General features: G+C 38.6%; 1 protein-coding gene across 1 annotated transcript in view; it reads left to right on the forward strand.

Moving 5' to 3' along the window:
* Positions 1-14,413, forward strand: part of LOC126457155 (dynein regulatory complex protein 1) — a 361,903-nt gene that overhangs the window by 122,434 nt on the left and 225,056 nt on the right. The gene's annotated exons all lie outside the window — the stretch shown is intronic.

Raw genomic sequence — 14,413 nt, forward strand, 5'->3', positions numbered from 1 at the left:
GTACTCAAGAGAGTGGTATTACCGTAACAATTGTTTGTTGTGTTGTTAAAAGAAATACTGAAAATGTTGGGCAAAATATACCCCTATTTGCGAGAAGTGTGACTATTTATTTAGTAGTGCAGTAGAGAGAACTTGAGAAAGCATTCCAGGAATCTTCACCACAGTTGGATCGACAGGGAGGTGGCACGGAAGGATCCAGACCACCGTACAACTACTCTGAGAAGAGAGGATAAAGGTAATACTACTTTCATCTCGTGGCGTATTAGGGTTGGCGAAATATTGCCCAGTTATATCATCCAGAGCTGGTATTAGACTCACCACAAACCCTACAAAATATACATCAGCAGGAGAAGAGGGAAAAATACACCCCATGTGGTGACCCTGGAAAACATGAACAGATAATACGCCAGCACGTAAGTGCAGAAAATTGATCTGAGTCAGAATTATGACTCCAAAGAATAGAAGACAGAGAAGTTGCCCCTGGCAACCAGCGATCAACAGCAGTGCCTTATAATCCATCTAACAAGAAATCAAAAATAATTCAGAGCTTCTTTTGAATGAATTGTCTGAGAAAGATTAGTAAACACATAAGTTTACTGTTGGATATCTGAAACAGAAAAAACAAGAAGAAGGCAATGGCAGCAGAATACCCCTCTTACAAGCAGTGAGTGCTTGGAATTAGTTCAAAACTTAACAGAATTGTTTCCATGGAATAACGCATATGGTGGACGTATACAAGCAGTGAGTGCTTTGAATTAGTTCAAAACTTAACAGAATTGTTTCCATGGAATAATGCATACGGTGGACGTAATTCTGGCAGGAGTTATCAACACAGAGTGGCGAGCAGTTATGCAAGTATGGGGTGCTGTATTGTCCAGTCAGTGGCAGCAGAGAGCAGACGTTGGCTTCAACTTCAGTGCAGGCTTCAGCTGTTCTACAACCAGCATGCAGTTCACAGTTCCGCAGAAGGGTGAGCCGTGAACATTTAAAAAAGTAGAGACTTTATGTGGGTATAGGGTTCAATATTATATTGTTGATTGGTAATAAATAGTGTATGTTAATCATGAGAAAGATGGCAATGCAAAACACGGAGTTAAGATTGATACTGGAAGGTATAATTAAAGAACAAGCAGAGAAGGATAAGGTGATACTAGAAGGTATAATTATAGAACAAGCAGAGGAGGACAGGGAAGGACAGAGAGTGGAACAAGTAGAATTAGTTGAGTCAATTAAGGAACAAGTTACTGAATCAGTCAATGACATACTCAACCATAAAATACAAGAGGTTAAAGCTAACTTAGAAACTAACTTTAACACACAAATTAATGATCAAAACATTAAAATAATGGAAATAAATTCTAGAGTAAATGAATTACGAGAATCAGTGCCAATAGAGGTACAACAAGTAGTTAAACAAGTGTTAACAGATGATTTACAAGAAAGTATACATAGAATAATAACCCGACAGTGGACGGGTTATGTAGATAACATGAATTTCTGATTCCAAGCGGTACAAACTAGTATTTCAGTTGCAAATAAGTGTATCACGTCCATACAGAAAAAGGCTGTAATAGGAACAACTGATTATATGAAACATTTGGAAAAATGTTTACAGTTATTCATAGAAAGAGAAGTAAAAGACAAAACAGAAATAAATAATGACAAAATAACTTCTGAAGAAGGTACAATTAACAGTAAATAAGAACTTGATAGAATATGCAAAGCAATAGACAATAATAAAAAGAAATTATAAAATAGTAAATTTGAAACTATGACAGGAGTAACTAAAGATGTGATAGAGGGTTTATCTATAGGTAATGGGTTTAATTTAGTAAAGCAATTTCCAAAATATGAACTAGACAGTGATGTACACCCAATTTATTTTTTATGAGGGTTTGCCAGATCTTTACCTAAAAATTGGGATGACTTAAAGGAAATAGATTTCACATCAGGATATTTAATGGGAAATGCGGTGGAATGGGGAAATCCTTATGCAGAAGAATTTGTGTCTTGGAAAGATTTTGAGCAAAGCTTTAAGAGGAAGTACTGGTCCTCAAGTACTCAGGAAAAACTAATCTTAAAGTTATTAGACCCTACTCCATACAATAATTCATGGGGCACACAGAAAAAGTACATAGAATGATATTTGACAAAACTGAAGTACTTAGATGATTCAACAGACGAAATGCACTTAGTAAAATTACTCATTACATGTTTACCATACGAAGCTCGACAAGGAATATTGTACAGAGGGTGGAAAACTGTGAATGAGTTATTAACGTTTATTGAAGGTTTAGACACACTGAATAATGCAAGAAATGAAAATTATTCAGTGAATGACCGAAATATGGGGAATAGGAATAACAAATCCTTCCTAATTCGTTACTGTGGATGAAGGGATCTAATTATTGTAGAGTAAGCAGTAATGAAACTGTTCACAGCAGGACCATTTAAGATCATGAATTGTCCACACCCGAAAGTGTAAAATTTAACCGACCCGACCCATATACTGGTCAGGAGAAATGTTTATACAATTCTGAAAAACTAATGAAATATAATCCATCAGTTCACTAAATAAACTTAAAAGAATGTGTGTGTGTGTGTGTGTGTGTGTGTGTGTGTGTGTGTGTGTGTGTGTGTGTGTGTATTTAATCACATCATAAATTAGGAGCGGAGAGAGGAGAAGCAACCAAGTACTAAATAGTATTTGATGTGACTATAATAATAGGATGACAAATAGAAAGATAGGGTACAGGTACAGAAATGGATTAATAGAAGATGGTAGTAGAAACTGTAAGTTTTTGAATTAGTAATTAGCTGAAGCTTGGGTTCTAAGAAAAGAGAGAACATAAGAAAGAATAGAGTGCAATTAAGAATACTTAGACGTTTAGTGCTGTCAATAGATGAGTTAAGATATGGAGAAGGTAGTAAGCAAAAGACTTAACACCTGAAATAGAGTCAAGTCGTGGAAATCAAAAGAGAATCTGAAAGTAATATTGAAGAATATTCCACAAGATTTCGGAATTGCAGCCGGATCTCATCGACTTCTTTCCACGATATTTCGGCTGACAACCTTACAGCCATCTTCAGGCGAGTGTTTGACACTGGAGATTGCTAGTGCAAGTCGCTCTATTTATACGTAAAAGTGCCGCAGGCGCGCATGCGCAAGTTACCGTAGCATGCGCGCCACCTGTTGATTCCAAGGCCCTCTACAATATTACTGCATCTATGGAGCACAATCGAATGTGTGAAAAAAGTAAAACATGCACGCAGACGTGTCCAAAACAATAAAATGCAAAATTTCAATATTAAAATTACTTGTCGCTCGACGTGTCAGAAACCATAAAAAGCTTTCTTTTGGTTGAAATTAAAGAAATCAACGGGTCCCAGGCCTTATTCAATAAAAAGCCGCCATCACGATTAATGAGATTATCCGCTAAACGTATTTCCACGGATTCCTTCACAACTGAATCCCAGAAGGATCTCGATGGGGCCAAGATTTTCGTGGCCGAATAATCCATAGTATGTCCTGTGGAAATACAATGTTCGGCAATAGCCGACTTACTTGGCTGTAAAAGGCGAGTGTGGCGCTCATGTTCAATGCAACGGTCATGTACGTGTGGTTTGACCAATGTAGGCTTACCCACACTCGCAAGGTATTTTATAAATTCCAGACTTCTGTAATCCCAATGACCCATCCACCCTGCGTTTAACCATGACGTCCAGAAATGGTAGGCAACCATCTTTTTCAACTTCCATCGTAAACTGAATGTTTGTGTGGATGGAATTCAGATGTTGTAAAAACCGTGAAAGCTCTTCTTCACCGTGAGGCCACACTACAAAGGTATCGTCCACGTACCGCCAGAAGACTGTTGGTTTCAACATCGCCGAATCGAGAGCCCTCTCCTCAAAGTCTTCCATATAAAAGTTTGCTACGCACTATATTCGCAACTCTGCGGACTTTATCAATAGGCTGAGAACACTACAGCTGAAGGATTCGGACTTGTTAGTAAGTTTCGATGTCGTTTCACTCTTTACGAGGGTCCCTCTTTTGGATTCATTGTCACTTATTGGCAATAAGTTTACGGCCGATATAACGGCGCTGTTTCACCATGCCCTGTCCTCTACTTACTTTCTATTTAATAATGAATATTTTGAGCAACTTGATGGTGTTGCCATGGGCAGTCCTCTGTCCCCTCTGGTAGCAAACTTTTATATGGAAGACTTTGAGGAGAGGGCTCTCGATTTGGCGATGTTGAAACCAACAGTCTTCTGGCGGTACGTGGACGATACCTTTGTAGTGTGGCCTCACGGTGAAGAAGAGCTTTCACGGTTTTTACAACATCTGAATTCCATCCACACAAACATTCAGTTTACGATGGAAGTTGAAAAAGATGGTTGCCTACCATTTCTGGACGTCATGGTTAAACGCAGGGTGGATGGGTCATTGGGGCATTCGGTCTATCGAAAACCCACGCATACGGATCTGTACCTGCAGGCATCAAGCTGTCATCACGCGTCACAAACTATGGGCGTCCTTCGAATGTTGGTGCATAGGGCACATGTCATGTCTGATAAAGACAGCCTTGCAGACGAATTAGAGCACTTGAAATCGGTATTTCAACATAATGGATATTCTGCACATCAGGTCAGTACTGCTTTAAGGAGGAAAAAACGTGACCACCAACAAGATCAAGAGGATAAGGAGGTGTTTAAGTCCAGAGCATTTCTCCCATATGTCGGGAACATTTAATCGAAAGTAGGCAGAATTTTAAAAAAACATCGTGTGAAAGCAATCTTCCAGCCACCTACAAAGACTCGTGCTCTTCTGGGCTCAGCCAAGGATGATCTGGGATTATGGAAGGCTGGAATTTATAACATACCTTATGAGTGTGGGTAAGCCTACATTGGTCAAACCACACGCACAGTACACGACCATTGCGTTGAACATGAGCGCCACACTCGCCTTTTACAGCCAAGTAAGTCGGCTATAGCCGAACATTTTATTTCCACAGGACATACTATGGATTATTCGGCCACGAAAATCTTGGCCCCATCGAGATCCTTCTGGGATTCAGTTGTGAAGGAATCTGTGGAAATACGTTTAGCGGATAATCTCATTAATCGTGATGGCGGCTTTTTATTGAATAAGGCCTGGGACCCGTTGATTTCTTTAATTTCAACCAAAAGAAAACTTTTTATGGTTTCTGATACGTCGAGCGACAAGTAATTTTAATATTGAAATTTTGCATTTTATTGTTTTGGACACGTCTGCGTGCATGTTTTACTTTTTTCACGCATTCGATTGTGCTCCATAGATGCAGTAATATTGTAGAGGGCCTTGGAATCGACAGGTGGCGCGCATGCTACGGTAACTTGCGCATGCGCGCCTGCGGCACTTTTACGTATAAATAGAGCGACTTGCACTAGCAATCTCCAGTGTCAAACACTCGCCTGAAGATGGCTGTAAGGTTGTCAGCCAAAATATTGTGGAAAGAAGTCGATGAGATTCGGCTGCAATCCCGAAATCTTGTGGAATATTCGATATGCCGGGAAAACTTCAAGAGTCACATCAATATTGAAGAAAGTAGAAGAAAAGTAATGGAAGACAGAAATATATCTGAAATGTGGAGTGTACTCTCTAATTAGGAATGATGAATAAAAGGCAGATAGGTGGACCTAAGAAAGGCTGACCTATACTGTGCAGGCAGGGGCACCAAGAAAGGGATTGACCTGTACCATACTAGAATAAGAATTAATATGGGGCACTACCACTCTGAATGAAAGAGATATATTTTACTGTACTAAGATGCAGAAGTGGTCTTTGGTAGAAGGGGGAATAAGTTTTGTTAAAAGGATAATCCATAGATTATTCTTCAAATTGGTAATAAATAACAAGAGGTTTTTCCAAATGGTTTATAGTAGAGAGGTGAAAGGATTTGAGTGCAGTGGTGGAGGTAATTTTACTCCTCCACATTATTGCACACAAAGACTTTGCATTACAAGTCCATACTCTTGGAAGACGTTAAGTTCTCTATAAAGAGAAGACTTAGATGTCAATACAATGGAAACTCAGAAAATTTATAATCAGTATAATAACGGAAGGTGAGCTATCTATGTAAATAAGGTTAATATTGCATTACCTATTTAAAAATGAATAATATTATGATGTTTAAGTGTGTCAGAATAAATGTCTCACAAGTATCCAGCAGATAGATCATAAAATTGTCTTAAATCAAAAAAACGAAAATGGTTAATTGGTTATGAGTTCAAGAGGATCACAAATTAAAAGGAGCTTAAGAACAATATTAATGACAAGTAATATGTTTGTATTACTATGCACCTTCGTCAGATACTTCGGATGATCTAGAAAAGCTAGCTATAGTATTAAAGAAAGTAGTAAGATATGAGAAACAATATTACAAATATGAAGAAAATCAATAAATCTGCCAAACAGGAACAAAATAGTTAATTAATGAAGAGGACATAGTCACAAGTGATCATTAATGATTATAAAAAGTTATGTTGGAGAGAGTATGTAAAGGCAGCTTTAAGATGTAAGAGTAACATAATAATAATAGAATTATTAACAAAAATGTGTATGTAACTAGAGACTTCAGCACAAGATCTCTTGTCTGAATGGTGGGATATGTAGTGTTTTGGGATATTTGTGAACATCCCAACACACCATTGGAAAGCTATTGACAAGAGATGCTCATGAGTACCGTAAGTTGAATAAGGATAAATGTAGTGGGAAAGGGAAACTGTGTGTTTTCCTTTCTTGTATGCAGGGAATGCGGAGCATCGGTGGAGCTGGCAATAAGGGGATCAGTGAAAATGTTATTACAACCACTGGTCGTCCGGCAGTCATTTGTGCCATGGTGCAGCAAGTGCCTGAGTCCGAGAGCCATGGAGTAAATGATGCACCAACAAGGGCATATTGAACAATTGAATAGCAGTAGTTGTTTATCTGGGTTGCTCTCTCAGGTCCTAAAGTACGCATGTATAGACGTTTTTGAATGTACTCAAGAGAGTGGTATTACCGTAGCAATTGTTTGTTGTGTTGTTAAAAGAAATACTGAAAATGTTGGGCAAAATATACCCCTGTTTGTGAGAAGTGTGGCTATTTATTTAGTAGCACAGTAGAGAGAACTTGTGGAAGCATTCCAGGAATCTTCACCGCAGTTGGATTGACAGGGAGTGGCACAGAAGGATCTGGACCACCCAACTACTCTGAGAAAAGAGGATAAAGGTAATACTACTTTCATCTGGTGGTGTATTAGGGTCGGCAAAATATTGCCCAGTTATATCAGACAGGGATGCAACTTCCCGCTAGTGCTGGTATGAGACTCACCATAAACCCTACAAAATAATACAGCAGCAGGAGAAGAGGGAAAAATAGACCCCACCTTTCAGACCATGATGCACAAATTGTAACACTAAAAGGCTTTAGCACTCAAACAAATGTCACATTTAATTACAAACTATATAGGAAAGTTAATCCAACAGCAATAGAGTGTTTTCTAAACCTTGTCAAGGAACAAAAGTGGCAGGGTGTTAACAGTGCCGATAACTTAGATGACAAATATAATGCTTTCCTTGACACATTTCTCGTGCTCTTTGAGAATTCTTTCCATTAGAACATTCTAAAAGGGATACTAGCAGTAATAGGCAGCCCAGGTGGCTGACTAGTGGGATAAGGATATCTTGTAGAACAAAGCGGGAATTATATCAAAATTTTAGAAGTAGTCACAATCAAGCTACAGTAGCCCATTACAAACAGTATTGTAACATAATTAAAAATGTTATTAGGAAGGCAAAGAGTGTGTGGTATGCAAATAGAATAGCTAATTCACAGGATAAAATTAAAACCATATGGTCAGTTGTGAAGGATGTGTCTGGTAAGCAGCACAAGGTTGACGATATAAAGTCAGTCAGCAGTAAAAATATTTCTGTTACTGATAAATCAGATATATGTACGATATTTAACAATCATTTCCTGAGCATTGCTGGTGAATCAAGTAAAAATTTAGTTTCTACAGGGAATCGTATAACTTTCTTGGCAAATGCCTTCCCGAGATTGATGTCTGAAATACTCCTCGGTGATACAGACAAGAGGGAGATTGAGTCAATAATTAAATTACTGAAGGCTAGGGACTCTCATGGTTCTGAAGGAGTGTCTAGCAGATTATTCAAGTACTGTGCTGCACATGTTAGCCCTGTATTTAGCCATATTTGTAATTTTTCCTCTGGGAATGGTCAGTTTCCTGAATGATCAAAGTACTCAGTAGTAAAGCTGCTCCATAAAAAGTTTGAAAGGGATAATTTAGATAATTTTAGACCTATTTCTATGCCATCATTGTTTGCCAAAGTTATTGCAAAGGTTATGTATGTAAGGATAATTGATCATTTTATATCACACGATTTGCTATCAAATGTACAGTTCAGCTTTAGAAGTTGTTTAACAATTGAAAGTGCTATATTCTCATTTTTCTGTGAGGTACTGGATGGGTTAAACAACAGGTTTCAAATGCTTGGCATATTTTTTGATTTAACTAAGGCATTTGATTGTGTTGATCACAAAATATTGCTCCAGGAGTTGGATCATTATGGAATAATGGGAGTAGCTAACAACTGTTTTGCCTCTTACTTTAGCAACAAATGGCAAAAGGTCATTATTTACAGTACTGAGAATGGATGAGATGTGGGGTCTGAGAGGGGTATGGTCAAGTGGGGGGGGGGGTGCCCCAGGTATGTGTTGGGGCCACTCCTTTTCCTTATTTATGTAAATGAAATGCTGTTTAGTATTACGAGTAACTCTAAAATATTTCTGTTTGCAGATGACACTAACTTGGTAGTACAGGATGTTGTATACAACACTGGCTTGGTTTAAAATAGTGCAGTTCATGACCTAAGTTCATAGCGTGTAGAAAATAAACTAATGCTAAATCACAGTAAGCCTAAGTTTTTAGAGTTTCTGACACGCAATTCAACAAAACCTGACTTTTTAATTTCACAGAATGGTCATCGATTAGTGATACTGAACAGTTGAAATTTCTGGGTATTCAGATAGATAGTAAGCTGTCGTGGAAAGCCAACGTTCAGGACCTTGTTCAGTGACTTAATACTGCCATTTTCACTATTCGAACGGTATCTGAAGTGAGTGATTGTTCGACACAAAAATTAGTCTACTTTGCCTTCTTTTCATTCGCTTATGTAATATGGTATTATATTTTGGGGTAACTCTTCCCATTCTAAAAGGAGATTTTTGACTCAGAAACGGGCGATTCGGGCATTAGTGGTGTAAGTTCACTAACTTCTTGTCGACTCCTGTTCACGAGTCTGGGGATTTTGACATTGGCCTCTCAATGTAGATATATTCCTTACTGTCATTTCTTGTTTACAATATTAGCTTATGCTCAAGAATAATCAGCTTTCACTCAGTTAATGCTTGGCAGAAATCAAACCTGCATTTGGATCGGACTTCCTTAATTCTTGTGCATAAAGGTGTGCAATATATTACTGCATCAATTTTCAATAAGCTACCACTCGAATTCAAAAATCTTACCAATAATCCATGCACCTTCAAATTGAAACTGAAGAGTTTGACTTTTTTCAGGTTCATAAACATTTATTTTTATCTGTTATTACTTTTATGTTGCAATTTCATGTACTGACATGTTACATGACCTTGGAGAAACAAAGACAGTTCAGAGGGTGTAAGTTATCTTTGCAGTATGTCATTAATTTATTTGTTACACCAGAACTGAGTTTCCTGTGAACACAGATCTTTCTTTTGCCCTTTCTTTTTATTAAAAAATTAATTACAGCTTGTGCGAATACATGTCCCTGCAACAATTTTATTTAACAAAATATTCTTGGTTTTTAATCATATTATGATACTTTTTGAACCACTTAATATGCCTGAAAGCTGATTAAGATTTTATCATTTGTTCTTAGTCAATTTATTTGCTTTATTGGATACACTTTCACACTTAAAAATACATAAACTGGTAGTTACAGTATCATGCATAAGTATATATGTGTGTATCTATTTAAAATTTAACCTACTTCATGATACCTTTGTGAGCATATTTGAAAACACTTTCCCTAAGAAAATAGCGAAATATAATTGTTAGGAACCATCTTATAAACCATGCCTTACTAAAGGGATAAAAATATTTTGTAAACAGAAAAGGCAAATGTATATTACAGATAGGAGGAGTAACGATCCAGAAACAGTAAAACATTATAAAAACTACTTACTGCACTGTATTAAGAAAAGTTATGAAGATGTCCAGAAGTATGTGCATTATGTCTGAGATTAGCACATCTGATAATAAAATTAAAACAATTTTGAATATTGTTAAATGGGAAAGGGGACAACTGAGAGCACAGGAAGACTGTATTTCTATCAAAAAAGTTTGTTAACAAAAAGTCAGAAGTAGAAAATATTATTAATAACCATTTTTTAAGTGTTGTAGAGAAAATAGGACCCAGCTATTCATTAGAAAATGCAAGGCAGTATATGGAGCAGGCAATACCTATGCAATTTGATAAAACTGAAATTCAACCCGCATCTCCTACTGGAATTAGGAAAATAATAAATCCACTCAAAAGTAAAAGCTGACTGGAATTGATGGCATTTCAAACAGAGTACTAAAAGCTTGTTCCCAACAGATAAGTAAGATCCTCAGCCACTGAAACAAGCCATTTTTCCAGATCTACTGAAATACGCTATTGTTAAACCATTGGATAAAAAATGTGATAGGTCTAATGCTAACAACTACCATCCAATCTCACTCTTCTGACAGCTTTATCCAAAATTCTTGAAATAGTAATGTATCCAGAGTAGTATCACATATTTGTAAAAATGAAGCACTAATAAAATGTCAGTTTGCTTTTCAGGTAGACTTTTGAACAGAAAATACTGTACATGCTTTCACTGATCATATGGTAAATGCATTGAATAACCGAACATCACCCATTGGGATATTTTGTGATCACACAAAGGCTTTTGACTGTGTGAATCATGAAGTTCTTCTAGATAATCTTAAGTATTGTGGTATGAGTGGGACATTGCACAAATGGTTTAATTCATATTTAACTGGAAGGGTGCAAAAGGTTGAAATTAACAGCACAGACATTTTGCAAAAATCAGCAGCGTCCTCTAACTAAGGTATAAAATGGTGTTCCACAGGGTTCAGTCTTGGCTCCCTTATTGTTCTTAATGTACACTCCTGGAAATAGAAAAAAGAACACATTGACACCGGTGTGTCAGACCCACCATACTTGCTCCGGACACTGCGAGAGGGCTGTACAAGCAATGATCACACGCACGGCACAGCGGTCACACCAGGAACCGCGGTGTTGGCCGTCGAATGGCGCTAGCTGCGCAGCATTTGTGCACCGCCGCCGTCAGTGTCAGCCAGTTTGCCGTGGCATACGGAGCTCCATCGCAGTCTTTAACACTGGTAGCATGCCGCGACAGCGTGGACGTGAACCGTATGTGCAGTTGACGGACTTTGAGCGAGGGCGTATAGTGGGCATGCGGGAGGCCGGGTGGACGTACCGCCGAATTGCTCAACACGTGGGGCGTGAGGTCTCCATAGTACATCGATGTTGTCGCCAGTGGTCGGCGGAAGGTGCACGTGCCCATCGACCTGGGACCGGACCGCAACGACGCACGGATGCACGCCAAAACCGTAGGATCCTACGCAGTGCCGTAGGGGACCGCACCGCCACTTCCCAGCAAATTAGGGACACTGTTGCTCCTGGGGTATCGGCGAGGACCATTCGCAACCGTCTCCATGAAGCTGGGCTACGGTCCCGGACACCGTTAGGCCGTCTTCCGCTCACGCCCCAACGTCGTGCAGCCCGCCTCCAGTGGTGTCGCGACAGGCGTGAATGGAGGGACGAATGGAGACGTGTCGTCTTCAGCGATGAGAGTCGCTTCTGCCTTGGTGCCAATGATGGTCGTATGCGTGTTTGGCGCCGTGCAGGTGAGCGCCACAATCAGGACTGCATACGACCGAGGCACACATGGCCAACACCCGGCATCATGGTGTGGGGAGCGATCTCCTACACTGGCCGTACACCACTGGTGATCGTCGAGGGGACACTGAATAGTGCACGGTACATCCAAACCGTCATCGAACCCATCGTGCTACCATTCCTACACCGGCAAGGGAACTTGCTGTTCCAACAGGACAATGCACGTCCGCATGTATCCCGTGCCACCCAACATGCTCTAGAAGGTGTAAGTCAACTACCCTGGCCAGCAAGATCTCCGGATCTGTCCCGCATTGAGCATGTTTGGGACTGGATGAAGCGTCGTCTCACGCGGTCTGCACGTCCAGCACGAACGCTGGTCCAACTGAGGCACCAGGTGGAAATGGCATGGCAAGCCGTTCCACAGGACTACATCCAGCATCTCTACGATCGTCTCCATGGGAGAATAGCAGCCTGCATTGCTGCGAAAGGTGGATATACACTGTACTAGTGCCGACATTGTGCATGCTCTGTTGCCTGTGTCTATGTGCCTGTGGTTCTGTCAGTGTGATCATGTGATGTATCTGACCCCAGGAATGTGTCAATAAAGTTTCCCCTTCCTGGGACAATGAATTCACGGTGTTCTTATTTCAATTTCCAGGAGTGTATATTAATGACTTGCCACTCTATATTTATGAAGACACAAAGTTAATCCTTTTTGCAAATGATACAAGTATAGTAATCACACCCAACAAACAGGCAGCAGCTGAGGAAATTGTAAATAATGTCTTTCAGAAAACATTAAGTGGTTCTCTGCAAAAGGACTCTCAATAAATTTTGAGAAAACACTTTATATACAAATCTGTACACTAAATGGCATAATACCATAAACTTGTGCTATTAGGGTTATTGCAAATTTTTGTGATAAACATATCAGTAAATTAGTCTAATACTCTTATTTTCATTCACTGCTTTAGTATGGTATCATATTCCGAGGTAACTCATCATTAGGGGGAAAAGTATTCATTCCACAAAAGGATGTAATTAGAATAATAGACAGAGCCCACCCAAGATCACCTTGCGGACATTTATTCAAGGAACTTGGGATATTCACAGTATCTTCACAATATATATATTCACTTATGAAATTTGTTTTTAATAACCAATCCCAATTCAAAAATAACAGCAAAGTGCATAGCTATAACACTAGAAGAAAGGATAATCTTCACTATTCTGCATTAAATCTGACTTTGGCACAGCAAAGGGTGAATTATGCTGTTACAAAATCTTTGGTGATTTTCCAAATAGCAATTAAAGTCTGACAGATAGCCAACCAATATTTAAATTCAAATTAAAAGAATTTCTGAATGACAACCCCTTCTACTCAATAGATGAATTTTTAGATATGAAGGAGCAACTGTTACAAAAATTAATTACTTTGTGTAAAGAAAACTTGTGTTAAAGTGACACGTTCTACATGATTATGAAATGTCGTATTCATGATCTATAGAACAAGTATTAATGTAGCTATGGATGCAATCATATACTTCTCTCTCCCCCACTATCCTCACATACAACCACAAATGCATACACATACATGAATATTTGTCATCCATTGATAAGTAAAGGCCTTTCATGTGGAATTCTAAAATTACAGATTTGCCCATATTTTTCATCAGTTCCACAACTATCTATACATAAAAAAAGGTTTAGTGCAGAATGAGTCTATTTTTCTAGTCATGCATTTCAGTCAAATCACAGATCTCACTCTATGTCTACCCAGTTTTCATTTTTGAACATGTCATTGCTATATCTTATTAAGGACTAGAATACAGATATAGAGTCTCAGTTCTTGTTGGTGTATGTGGGCCTTCCTCAAGGTTCTGTAGAGGGTCCTGTCTTGTTGTAATTTAAGGTAATGACTTGCCAAATAACATAATAAGACCAACTACATGCAGCTTCTTATTTTGTGATAGTATGGCTGTCCTTATAACATTGGAGTGAATGCAAATTCCGAAATTTGAATCAGATCAGACTATGGATAATATCAAAGTATAATAAAATGCAAACACCTTATGCACCAAACAAGGATATGTAAAATTTGTAAAGGTGTTTTTTTCCAGAGGAAACTGTGCTGTTGTGATAGTATGCTACTGCTCAAAATTATTTATTGTGCCTTAACACAGAGTCATGTAGCATATGGTACCATTCTGAAGGGCCGCCAAAGAATGCCACCAATATTTAAAAAAAAAAAAAAAAAAAAAAAAAAAAAAAAAAAAAAAAAAAAGGGCAGTCAGAGCTCTTTGCAGATCTAGTTTCAGAAAACTAAAGAATATGACTCTGTCCTCATTGCAGATTATTTTGCATGTCAAGGAGAACCATTGTAGATGCCAACTGTATGAATGTGCTGTAAGTGTAGTAC

This window comes from Schistocerca serialis, chromosome 2 (assembly GCF_023864345.2).
Source record: "Schistocerca serialis cubense isolate TAMUIC-IGC-003099 chromosome 2, iqSchSeri2.2, whole genome shotgun sequence".
NCBI lineage: Eukaryota > Metazoa > Arthropoda > Insecta > Orthoptera > Acrididae > Schistocerca > Schistocerca serialis.